This window comes from Pinus tabuliformis, chromosome 5_2, assembly GCF_031772625.1.
Source record: "Pinus tabuliformis cultivar Carrire ecotype Pingquan chromosome 5_2, CPIR1, whole genome shotgun sequence".
NCBI classification, from domain to species: Eukaryota; Viridiplantae; Streptophyta; class Pinopsida; order Pinales; family Pinaceae; genus Pinus; species Pinus tabuliformis.
The window spans coordinates 649,847,728-649,856,937 of NC_142306.1; the positions used below are offsets into that span (position 1 = coordinate 649,847,728).

Here is a 9,210-nt window from a genome sequence, read left to right on the forward strand (position 1 = left end):
AATAATCTGCATTTTTATTGCGATATTCTTAAAGTGGGCATGTATTTTTATTTTGATGTAATTGGGAAGCTTAATCGATAAATCTGCTGTAAATATCATCAGTGGTGGGTTTTGAAAATAATCTGCATTTTTATTGCGATATTCTTAAAGTGGGCATGTATTTTTATTTTGATGTAATTGGGAAGCTTAGGTTCAACATAGACTCGCAGAAATAAGAGAAATGATGCATATTCAGGTCCAACCCCAAGAAGAAGAAGAAGAATAGGCGGTTTTTATTAATAATGATAGCGAGAAAGAAAATGAATCGATACCCAAATTTCAGGAAGTTATTGATAATGGTAGTGAGAAGGAGAATGAATCAGTGTGTGGTTCAACAGAGAGCAGAAATAAGAGAAAAGAAGCAATAATGGTCCAACCCCAACAAGAAGAAGAAGAGGGAGTTGTTAAGGTCCAAGCCCTAGAAGAAGAAGAACATGCAGTTGCTAATAATGGAAACGACTGTCAGGAAGTTATTAACAATGGCAGCGAGAAGGAGAATGAATCAGTAGTACCCAACATCTCAGGAAGTTGTGAATCAAGAGGGCACAAATATCTGTAAGTGGGGCTCTGGAGCCCAATCTTATGGACGCGCAGATTCAAGAACACTTCCGGCAGGTTGGCCTCGTGGTCAGTGTTCGTGGTCAGTGTTCGTATCTGCAGAGATGCGATGACCAAGACTTCTCTGGGATACAGCTATGTCAATTACAACACCCGCGAAAATGCCAATTAGGCTTTACGCAACTTGAATTTTACACACCTTAATGGAAATCCTATTCCGATAATGTACTCACACCGTTACCTCAACATCTGCAACCAAAATCAAAATATAACTAACCACTATTGTACTCACACCGTTACCTCAACATCCGCGACCACAATCAAAATATAACTAACCACTAAGAAGGAAGCAAAGTAACTAGATAAACACTAAGAAGCACCAAACTAATATGATGCAGGTGGTCTTTGGCCATTAAACATCGATTGGTTTTGTCCCTAACTTCCACGATTGTACATGGAGACACGGGGAAAAGTAGTTGGTACCATGCCAACTGGATGATATAATGTAGGATGATGTCTGGGAGGCGGTGGTATGATGCCAATTGGATGATATGATGTAGGACCCCTCGGAGTTGGTACCATGCGAATTGGATGATATGATGTAAGACCTCTTGGAGTAGGCACCATGCCAATTGGATGATATGATGTAGGACCTCCACGATTGTAGGTAGGGACGCCGAGACAAATTGTGGGTTCCATACCCATACCTCCTCGATTGTACATAGGGACACCCGCACAAACTCTTGGTTCTATATTGGCAACTGGATTAGGAAACTCTGAGAAACGAGACTGTAGCTTCTTTTTTCTCTCCTCTTTTTGTTGAGCCAAAGCAACATAAAGAGGCTTGCCCAGGACAACTTTCTTATCCATTTCTGCCAAAGCTCGGGATGCTTCATGAGGAGATGAGAATGAAACAAATCCTAAACCTTTAGTGTGTCCATGAAAATCCCTCATTAGGTTGCATGAAGTGATGGTGCCATAAATAGAAACCAATTCTCTCAAATTGTTATCATCAATGCTATCATCCAAATGTTTTAAATAAAGATTTGTTCCAGATTGCTCCTTCAATTCAGATTTCTTGAGTGCTTTTCCAACGTACCATTCTTTGCCTTGAATTTTCTTGCCATTTAAACTATCAACACACTTTGCTGCATCATCTGCATTCTCAAAATTGACGAATCCAAAACACTTTGACTTTCCCGCATCATCTCTCATGACTGCCACACTGATAATTTTTCCATACTCATCAAAGTATTTCTTCAAATCCTCCTCGTTCATTGTCTCTGATAAATTGTTAACAAAAACATTTTTAAACTTGGATTCCGGCTCTGGCTGTCGCTCCTCTTTTTTCATGAGTTTCGTTTTTTCTCTCTCTTCCTTTTTCATAAATGGGGCAACATAAACCTGTGTATCGTTTATCAACTCACCATTCATACATTTAATTGCATTTTGCGCCGCTGCTTCGTTCTCAAAATGCACAAATCCATATCCTTTGGATTGTCCTGATGCATCTGTTGCAATCTTAGAAGAGAGAATGGGTCCGAAAACAGAGAATTTGTGATAGAGGGTTTTATTGTCTACTGCTTTGTGAAGATTTTTAATAAATATGTTTGCGGATCCAGAGTTGCGGATGTTGGGGTCACGGTGTGAGTACATTATCCGAATAGGCTTTCCATTAAGGGGTGTAAAATTCAAGCTGCGTAATGCCTCGCTGGCATTTTCAGGGGTGCTGTAATTGACATACCCGTATCCCAGAGAAGCCTTGCTCATGGCATCTCTGCATATGCGAACACTGGCCACGGGGCCAACCTGCTGGAACAGTTCTTGAATCTGGACGTCCGTAACATTGGGCTCCAGATCCCCCACGTACAAAGATTTGGTCCCTCCTGATTCATTCTCCTTCTCACTACCATTATTAATAACTTCCTGATAGTAGCTTCCATTATTAACAACTGTGTGTTCTTCTTCTTCTTGGGATTGGACCTTAACAACTCCTTCTTCTTCTTGTTGGGGTTGGACCATTATTGCTTCTTTTCTCTTATTTCTGCTCTCTGTTGAAGCACATACTGATTCATTCTCCTTCTCACTGCCATTATCATTAACTTCCTGAAATTTGGGTACCGATTCATTCTCTTTCTCGCTGCCATTATTATTAAAAACTACCTGTCGTTGTTATTATTCTTCTCGGGGTTGGACCTGAATATGTGCCATTTCTGCGACTCTCTGTTGAACCTAAGCTTCCCAATTCAATCAAAATAAAAAAACAGACCCAACTGAAGAATATCGCTGGTGATTTTCAAAACCCACCACCGATGATGTTTGTTTACGGCAGATTTATCGATTTTTCTAATGTAATCTCCGATTTTTTAAAGAAATTTCAGAGATAATAAGCACAAACAGAGATAATGTGTGTGAGAATGGTGATATACTTGCTTGAGAAACAATCTGGCACTATGGATCTGGAGACAAGAAGGAATTCCAAGCTTTTACTTCGAAAGGAATGAATCGACAGGTAGATAGGGACGTTACAATGTAGAATGAGGCAGGGAAATGCACAACTATCCTTATCTCTATGCAGACATGCATAGCTATTAAATTGATTACAACAACAATTATTTTGTAACCCCTCCGATATTCAATAAGAACGACCAATGCACATTCACCACTCATATACACAACAACGACTATGGTATTCAAGACTCCAATGCACATAATCAATCCAATTGTTCAGCGTTCACTTAATAGGAGCTTTATGACACTCTAGTCCAACGCTTCAACAGAATTCGGCTCAAAACAAGTCGTGCTTCAACAATGTTTAATGACCTAACGGAATGATGGGCTTAGAATAGCAAAATTTTGACAAAACAGCAAAAGGACATGCTTGGAATAAAATAATCAGAGAGCAACAAGAGAATAACATAACGCTAGGTAGATACAGCATTAGGTGCACAGGTCTAAGAGGAGGAATAAACACATCTGACAAGTGAGAATCGTGAACATGTTTGAGGAGGAAGGGGTGTTACTTCAAATTGTGAGAGGTAACAAAATGAACGAACTCTCTTTAAAACAAGCAAGTAATTAGATCATATTAGCAGACCACAAAACCAATAGCTAAAATTTGAGTAGGGCCAAAAAATTCCCGTGCTCTGATACTATGTTAAACAACACAAATGGAATTGACCAGATGTGAAAGATAAATGTGAATTGCATTTATTCACAAATATTTACATATTTATACATTTCATTGTGACCCTTGGTCTTCATATACCAAGTGGTCTCTTGGAGGGCAATGACTCTTCACATTCCACACCAACCCTTAACCGATTAGGTTTCCAGCATCACCCTTGCTAGATCATTGATCTTACCACTTCTTTATTTGACCAATTAAGGTTAGGTTGTCATCATCACCCTTCTTGTTGGTCTTTAACTGTATTTGAGTTTTACCCCGGATACAATCATCCCACAATTTCTTTAAGTTAGGAAGAGTCTCCAAAATGCAAATACCTTTGACAAATGGTTCTGATGAAGCTGAGAATCCATTTAGTGCCATGTTCACCAACTTTTCATTTTCAACCTTCTCTCCAATTTCTGCAAGTTGATCACCAATATGTGTGATATTCATTAGGTAACATGTAGCAATGTTTGATCTAGTCATCTCTACAAATTTGCGTTTGTTTTGCAATATCATCTTTTTGTTAATGTTCTCTCTCTTGTAGAGTCTAACCAAGACATTGGACATCTCCTTTTCCATTGTCTTCTTAGATATGTGAGGAATTAGGTGATCCTTCACAACATCAAAGATCATCCACTTTCCTTCACTTCTTTTTTCTTATGTTTGTCCATCTATTGTGGATATGTAGGTGGAGGCACAACATCCTTGACAACATGCTAGAGATCATTCTCTTCCAGTAGCAATGTCACTGTATCTTTCCCGAGAAAAAATATGGAGGCATCATCCAATCTGTTCTCAAATCTAAGGTTCGTTCTCTTGCACAAACTCCCAAATCTGAAGATAAAACAAAAAAATTGTCTTGCAAGAATGCTTAGTCCTTTAACCAATAAGAATGAAACCCTCTAACTATTGGTCCTTAATTCTGATTGTTGAGATAGTACTATAAGTCCTCAAGGATCTCAATTAGAGAATTTGCTTTGATACCATGTAAAATTTTAAGCCCTAACTAAATATTGTTTCATGTTTATCTTAATTAAATAAATCCAATCTAAACTTATTTGATCACTTAAATAAATATTTCTAAACATGCAACAATCACACATATAGCTTAAAATGAATACCGAAATCATAAAAATTATACACCAATAATTATACCCTCAAATCAACTTTTCCTTTGAATATTCCAATCTTACATGGAAGTCTCCACAAGTTGTTAAACTAACAACTATATTGTATACAGAATAAAATATATCTGCACTTGCTCTTACTCAGATGAGTCTACCTTTGGCCTGCTTCGTGAACTCATCTCCTCTTTTGTGCTTTGAACATGTTCCATTGATCTCTCTTGATCTTGAGTCTTTTTGGTGTACAAAGATGTGTGTATTAAATTCTCTCATGTTGTCCTATTTATTCTTTGAGAGAGATATCTAATCTCCTCAATCCTAGCAACTAATTTTGCAAATATTAGCAACTAAACTCCCAAATATTATCAACTTATCTTATTAAGCCTAACACCCACTTTATCTCAATAATGAGGTGTGTGAATAAGATTAGAAAAAATCTAACTAGCTAGTATTCTAAAATCTTTAGAATATTTCATTTAGATTTATAAGATTATGAAAATATAAGAAATTTGACTTTCACTTGTATTTATTTAAGTGAAATTACATGTGTATTATTTCCCACTTTTACTAAGCGGTTACTAGAAGTTGTCTCAAATTACTTATAGCATGTTCACACCTAGAATATGCAAGAAGCTCTTGCTCAAGCTATATTTCTCAACAACTCAAGTGCTATGTTCAGTGCATGCTAGATAAAAGTAGTAACTTCACAATGAAAAATATTAAAATCATACATATGAAAATGTTAATTATATAACATGAGGTCTTGTGACTATGGTATGAATTCTAGTTCTGCCCTCAAGCTATATTTCTTAACACCTCAAGTGCTATGTTCAATACATGCACACAACTTAAGGTCCCATAAATATGATTATTACTACTTTGAACCGATATCCCACTTGAAGAAATTTTTTTGGCAAAATACCTACACTATTATTAAATTAGAGTAGTAACTTCACAATGCAAAATATTAAACGCATACATATGAAAGTTTGAAGCATATAAAAAGAGGTCTTGTGATTATGGGATGAATTCTAGTTTTGCCATGGGGTGCATCATAATATAGACCATAATAAGTTATATATGGCATTATTTTATTGGACATGTCAAACATACACACAAGACACACATCTCTAATTTAGTATGCCATACCAAGGAATTACAAACACATACCTTTTCCTCAAAAATTGAAGGGAAAGGGAATCATCAAGTTAACATGTAGCTACAACATCTAAAAATGGGGGAGATATGTATTATTCAATTTCCATTGTAAATTGAAAGTGAGGGGGTAAGCTATTAAGATTATCACATAACGAGTTTAGGGTAGGATGGCCATAGGGCCAAATGATTAAGGTGTCATCCATGAACTAGAACCAATATTTCTGTTTAAGATGATAATTGTTAAGGCTAAGGCTTACAATTGCTCCAAATTGTTTACAACTATAAGGGATAGTGGAGACCCCATTACAATGCCTTTTGATTGTTCATAGATTTTTCTTCTAAAGCTAAAAAGAGTAAAAGGTAGGGCATATTTGGATTACATTTAAGGTTTCATAATAATAAAAAATTAGCAATGGTAATAAGATCTCCTTTGATAGGGATTATGGTAAAAAAGACAACTACATAAGTGCTACATACAAAAATACTAATGTGTCTTGGTCATTAAGGTTGAAAAAATTGATTTTATTTTGGTAAAGTCATTGAGTCTTTTATAAAAGGTGGGGGGAGGGGAGGTGTTTGGTTTATCTCAATTAATAATATTGCATTTTTTTTCAAGGTACTCACGTAATGTAAATCCGTTTCTACATTAAAACCATGACCATAAAAACCATTTTTTTCCAATATCCTCATCTCTATGTCTCCTCTAATGGAAGGTTGATTGTCATCTCATACTTCACAAGTTATGCTCAACTACCTATTCATTTTATACATTAAAATTATTTTGCAAGTACTTTACACTTTATCTTCCAACCTATTTTCATTACCAATTACTAAGTTATATAACCTAATGTTTATCATAAATGTAACAACCCTGGTGAAAATTCCATGTAAAAGTATATAAATACCACGGATGATGGGACATGCATTCCAAGCTGAATGGTGGGTAGGACATCCTAGTGTGTGTTCATTTGGTTGTTTATGGCTAAGGAAATTGGCAAAGGAAATGGCTAAGGCATTAAAGTGGCAAAAGGGTATTTTGTCACATTTATTTATGAAAATAATGGAAATCAGGAGAAAAGGAAGGTGAAAGGTCACAGATTGCATGTGAGGAGGAAATTGAAGGAAAATAATGGAAAATGAAGAAAATGGAGGCCTCATTAATAAAAAGGATTCCGAGGATTAGTGGGCAAGACTTGGTTATTTTAGCTTTGGAGCTCTCTCATTATTCTCTCTCTCTCTCTCTCTCTCTCTCTCTCATTCTCTTGGACACTTAGAGTTTTCTTGGATCACTTTGGCATTAGAGCAAGAAAGGAAAAGAAGGCAAGAGAAAGCAAAGATCAAGTAGGGAAAGGCAAAATCAAGCAGCTACAATAGGCATCATTGCAGGTGTCAATTTGCATGTGTATTTTCCTTGCTAGATTTGGCATGCATGGGATTGCATGTGTTCCTTTTCTACCATGGCATGGGTTTTTCCAGGTGTGAGAGTATTTTCAGCCTAACCTTGCCATTTCCTGATAGCTTTGATGAGATGGGTTCTCTCATGCGTTTTGTGGGGGATGGACGGATTGGATTCGAAGTTGAGTGGGGTGGATCTTCGAATTGACAAACACATGGTGGTAGTGGTCCCTGAACCAAACTGAGGATGCACGAAGCCACTGGCCTAGTAACCCCTGAACCAAACTATGGGTTACGGTAAAGCCAGATTGTGTGCCTCGGTGGGCCTAGGAATCCTTTTCGGTGAATGATAGGATATACAGTAAAGCCAAGAGGTGGATTTTCTCTCCGTTGGGCCTAGTGATTCTAGGATAGAATGCATGGTAAATCCTGGAGAGTATGTCTCGGTGTAGGGCCTAGTGATCCCTGGATCAGACTGTGGATGCACGGTAAAGCCTGAGAGACTAGGAGGCACTCAAATTCCTCATGGTGTAGGTGGAGAACTCCAGTGGCATCCATATTGATTGGTGTTTTTGATGTGTTCTATGAGTCCCACATTAATGCTTGGAATATGGCATGGGGGTGATTGGCTGAAGAGAAACTTGGCTCAGCTAATCTATGGTCGGGTGGAACGTGGTGGTCCCATCACTGATTGGTTCATTGCATTTATTAATGAGAAATTCATTCCCTTGATTTTCATGTGCAATGTACTGATATATATATGGTTTTTTTATGGCTAATATGTCCATTGTATTTCTGTTCCTATTATGCTAGTTATATGTATATTTTATGGCAACAACTATGTTTGGCTCTCAGCATGTTTTTACTTGTGTTTGAATGGATATCGTATTTATGACCCAATAAGTGATAAGGCAACAAAAGACACGAGGAAATAATGGTTCATAGTGATTCTCAGATAAGTATGAGATCCCTACTCTTAATTATGTTATTTACACATGTAGGTTACATGTTGATGATATGTTTGACAAAATTCCTGTCATGGCTAGTACCAATTCTAAATGATCATTCCATTCTGGGCAGTGTCCTGGGCTCTGGACTGAAAAAAGGTGGCTCGAATCCTAGAATGCTAGCATTAGTTCTAAGATTAACTCGCATGGGCAGTGTCTGAGGAGCATTATAAAGCACCCTGCCAGTGTTTGGGGAGCATTAGTCCTGAAACTAACTCACCTGGGCAGTGTCTAGGGAGCGTTACCCTTCCCTAAGTTTTCTTAAATAGCAGGAGGAACCAGGGACAGGCAGTGTGAGTGGCTGACCTGTCTTCTGAAGGTTATGTGGATGATGTTGGATGAATGTGCATGATGTTCCGTAGTTTCCATTTCCTTAAAGTCACCAAGGAGGTTGAATCTTATCATAGTGGCCTCTCGTCGCATGTTTACCCTGGCTCGCCGATGTTTGGGTAGATGTGGGAGGAGGGTGTTACGATAAATCTCATTTAACTTATTGCATACATTTCTTCATTTTATTGAATAAAATATACACTAATAAACCCTTTTTTCAATTTAATACCACCCCTAACCACTTATAAAATATTTAATACCACTCACAACCTCTCTTAGAAAATAAAATGTGTTTTTTTCTTCATTTTATTGAATAAATTATAAACTAATAAACCCTTTTTTTCAGTTTAATACCACCACTAACCACTTAAAAAATATTTAATACCACTCACAACCTCTCTTAGAAAATAAAATGTGTTTTTTTTAC

General features: G+C 37.2%; 1 pseudogene; it reads right to left on the reverse strand.

The window, feature by feature from the left end:
- Nucleotides 1–1,032: 1,032 nt before the first annotated feature.
- On the reverse strand, nt 1,033–4,252 carry LOC149160723 (polyadenylate-binding protein 2 pseudogene; annotated as a pseudogene).
- Nucleotides 4,253–9,210: the final 4,958 nt, after the last annotated feature.